Genomic DNA, 4,453 nt, shown 5'->3' with positions numbered 1-4,453 from the left:
TTAAAATATATAAATGACTTAAATTCAATCCAATAGTATTTGCTTTATTTGTTTATTCAGAGCTAGGAATTGAACCTAGGACCTTGTGCATGATAGGCAAGTTCTCCACCACTGATCCATACCCTCCCATTCTCTCTATATATTGAATACCTACAGTATATTTTGATTCATTGGGAATACAGAGAATCACAAATAAGACTGCTCAGAAGTAAATCCCAGATGGGAAGTCTAAGACATCTTAACAGATTCCTGTAGTAGAAGGTAGTAAGTAAAATGTGCCACCATTGATGAAGAGATAAAGTACTGAGGGAATCCAGGGCAGGTGGGGGGCATGATTCTCTTGCTGGGAAGAGGACATGGTAGCCTTCACATTAGACCATGCACCTGGGCATGGTTTGTAGGATGTCTAGGGTGTGGACATAGAGAGATGAAAGAAGGTATGTACAAAAGCAGAGGCAAGATTAAGCAAAAGGGCAAAAGCATAGATTACATTGAACTTATTCTCATTTTGTTGCTCCATCTCAAATACATTCTTCTCTACTAACAATATCCAAATATTTCTTTGAGTAGTCACTTCTGTCCAAATGTAAATTTATATATTTTAGAGGAGAATGAGCTGAACGCTGTGTTCCAAACAATACCATAGTACCCAACCTTGATAAATCAAATTTTCAGTGTTTCAGAGTTATCCAAGACTTATGAAAGAAAGCACATTTTTTTCTGTGTTGAAATTACTCAAAAGGTAGGATGTAGCTAATGGTCTTCACTGCTATCTCATGAAGAAAGTCTTCAACTGGGAGATAATTCTTGATGGGTCTCTCACATTTCTGCACATCTCATAAAGCATTGTTTGCCCTTTGTTCTAGACTATATTTTCCAATGGCAAACAATAAACAGTCTTAAGAGGAGAAAGAGAGATCCAGAACAAAGGGAAAGAATGCCAATTATAAAAGATTCAGGTTCCATTAGATCAGAGTTCCTATACTGCCTAGGTAGGCATAAATCTGAGCTTGTCTGTGTCACCCCCCCTGGGATTTATGGATAAGGGAGATTCACAGAATTATAATGATGTTCATGCTAGTGACTGTGCCATGAATAATAAAGTATCTAGTTCAGCAGTTTCATGTTTCTGTCAACATCCATGTAACTGAGGCAGGTTCACTTGTTAGCTTATAAGGAGGGTAAAATCTCAGACCCTTCACATTTTCTGACACTTTCTAGATAAATAAATCAGCATAGATTTCTCTATGATAAAGTATATAGAGGTTTATGACAATAATTTTTTTAACATTCACATCAAGTTGTATCTGAATCCTAATATCTCTGTCTTAATTACATAAGCCATTACCTTCTCTTTTTTTTATATAACCAAAATCACCTTTATTTTTTAGTCTTAAAAGAAACTAATTTGGGGCTGGGGTTGTGGCTCAGTGGCAGAGCACTTGCCTCAAACATGTGAGGCACTGGGTTCATAAAAATGAATAAAAATGAATAAACGAAATAAAGATATAACTAAAAAATGTTTCAAAAAATAATTTCTCCTTTTTCCAAAACAATCATGATTAACTTAGAAAAATGGTCATATAACACATCTTCAAAGAATTTCCCTTTAATAGGAAAATTAACTTTAGAGAATCTAAACATTAGAAGATTTTTTAAAAATCTATTTTGTTGCCATCATAAAACAAAATGAATCCAGCATAAATCAAGGAAATTCAGTCATACTTCAGGTCCTTTTCCTCTAGAAACCAGCATTATTATTTTATTTCCACTTAGCAAAATATGATTTAATTTAGTAATCCTTCTACCTTCTGGTGTGATTTTAAACTCTGTGTGATTTTAAACTCTTCCAGCACCATATTGACAAAATCATCAAATCCTAGATGTGTTCCAACAATTTCCTTATCACTCTTCATCACAATGTGAATTTTTGATCCTATGCACTGTCCGCAAGTTCTAGCAGCAGCATCTTTGATGGGTTATAGAGTTAGCTGTCATGGCTAAATCGGGAGTAGCCAGCCTGCCTTTCCTTTCTCGAATTAAGTAAAGTTTCTCTTACCTTGCAACCAGAAAATCTAGATTAAACGCAATATGGGATTAATCTAAGTATTTATTTTAACTGGTAGTGTAAAATTCAAGAATAGTACTACTTAAAGATTAAATTATATATCTGTAGAGTAACTGTGGGTTTGACTTCAATGAACTAAAAGAGTGGATCCTCCCATTAGCAATATTTTACACACATTTAATTCTTGAATACAAATATGAAATATAATGCATTCTATGCCCATAGTAAAGTAGTGAAAAATATTAGTAGGTCTTTAAATATAATAGGTTTGAGAAGAAAAAAACCCAGATATGATTTACCATAAACAAATTAAAATCAAGGGACCTACTTGAAACTCCACCATGATTTGAAATTGAACCATAGTGTATGTAATCATCTTTAGGGCCTCTCTGTTTTCTTTTCTGAAATATTTCACTTCAAAATATCTCATCAGAATAAAAATATAAAAAAATGCAAAACTAATTATATAAAATACAAATTTTGCTACATTCATTATAAATAAAATAATATTCTATAAATGGTAATGTTTCAGTTTTTTAAAGTAAGGTATGTGGTATTATAAAAGGAGCATTAAACCTGAAATTATTTCATTTATACTTTTACTAGAATCCTGTGTGACACACAACTTCTTCAAATCTTAGTTTTCTTTTGTAAATTAGGATAATTAATCTTGTCATCATAGGCAGACTAAGGGTCAAGGGAGCTATGTTGTATGTGAAGGTCTTTAGCTAAAACACAAAAAATGCAGGAGATTCTTTATAATATTTATTATTCTTCCCATTCTAGCAGGTTTAAATATAAGAAATGCTTTCTGATAATGCTCAAAAATAGCAAAAGTTTATTTTTTAAAAGTGGTTATCTCTTTGGAATAAATTTTGATTTTCTTCATATAAGTTCATCAGAAATGTTAAATCGTAACAAATCATATAACATAAAAGAAATAGGCCTATATCCCTTCACAAATACTGGAGCAGGAAAGAATAATCATGATTCAAGGAGTGCATGTGTATGCAATAATCATCAGGCACAATGATTATGTAATAATCATTGGAACAGAAGATGATCTTGAAGTAAATGCTAAAATGTAAACTAATTTAGTATAACATAAAACAAATAAGAAAGAGGTATAATTTAACAAAAGCTAGAAAATTGTCTCAGGACAAAAACCAAGTCATATCACTTATGAACATATTTTCATATGGATCTAGAAGTTAAAAGTAAATATCTTAAAATGTTGAGGAAGATTTTAAACATAAAATACTGGGAAAAATTTCACAAAGATAAATATTTAGTAAATAAGTCAAGTCAAACAAAGGTAGATATACAAACATAATACTTCTGCATACCAAAATATGGATAAAATGCAAATGATGAATTGGGAAAATATTTGAAACAAATACAACAAAAGCAAACAGTTCTCCCAAGTGATTAAAAAATAACAACTTAGTAGGAAAAAAAAAGGCCATGTAAGCAATCTAATTAAGAAAGAAATAAAAGGACCTAGGAATATTAAAAAAACTTCATTAACAGCCAGAGAAATATTAATGAGATTGTTTTAATTAATGTTAAAATTTAGAGTAATATTGGTTGCAGATTTATGTACAAACTGAATATTGTAAAAATATTAGACAAGTATTTTGTGAAAAAATTGTTAATATGAATTAAGAAACTTAAAAGTTCATGTTTATTATTTCCCTAATCCTTATCCTAAATCTAATTCTAATTCTATCCATAAGCATACCACAGTTTTCTAATCTACTTCTAGCAATCTATTTGAATAAAATAATCAGTAATTCTCATTACAACTTAATATAAATGTTAATTATAGCATGATTTATGTGTAAAAGTGGTCAGTGGGAGGAGTATAAAAAATGAAATAGTTAAATATTACATACGTAAAAATCTTAAGCCAACATAAAAATTCAGTTTTTAAGAATTATCTGGAGAAATGTTTATGATATATTAAATGAAATACAAAAGCAAACATGATACAGTCATGAATAGCCCAATATCTGTTATAACAATAAAATACTGTAAAAAAACGAAGGAAAGAAATTGTACCAAAAATGAGATTGTATTCATTTCAAATTTGTAATGTTATAGGTAGTTTTTATAGTCTTTCCTTTTGTGTCTTTTCCAAATCATTTTGTATAATATGACATATTTCAGTAATGAGAAAAATGAATGTTTTAAAAGTATTTAAATAATATATATGCATTCTTTTCTTTGGATGAAACCAGCTCATCTGTAAAATTATGTACTAATCAAATATCAGAATACCCAATAAGGTAAGAAAAATTAATTTGATTTTATGGTACAAAGATTCAAAAGTGAAACACATACTTTGTACTTGTGACATGAATATTTCTAATATTGGCACTACCA

At 30.1% G+C, this 4,453-nt stretch overlaps 1 pseudogene; it reads right to left on the bottom strand.

Moving 5' to 3' along the window:
- Positions 1 to 1,719: 1,719 nt before the first annotated feature.
- On the bottom strand, positions 1,720 to 1,983 carry LOC101963178 (U6 snRNA-associated Sm-like protein LSm5 pseudogene; annotated as a pseudogene).
- Between the last annotated feature and the right edge of the window lie 2,470 nt (positions 1,984 to 4,453).

The sequence above is a fragment of the Ictidomys tridecemlineatus genome, chromosome 1 (assembly GCF_052094955.1).
Source record: "Ictidomys tridecemlineatus isolate mIctTri1 chromosome 1, mIctTri1.hap1, whole genome shotgun sequence".
NCBI lineage: Eukaryota > Metazoa > Chordata > Mammalia > Rodentia > Sciuridae > Ictidomys > Ictidomys tridecemlineatus.
This window is presented reverse-complemented; position numbering and strand designations above follow the sequence as displayed.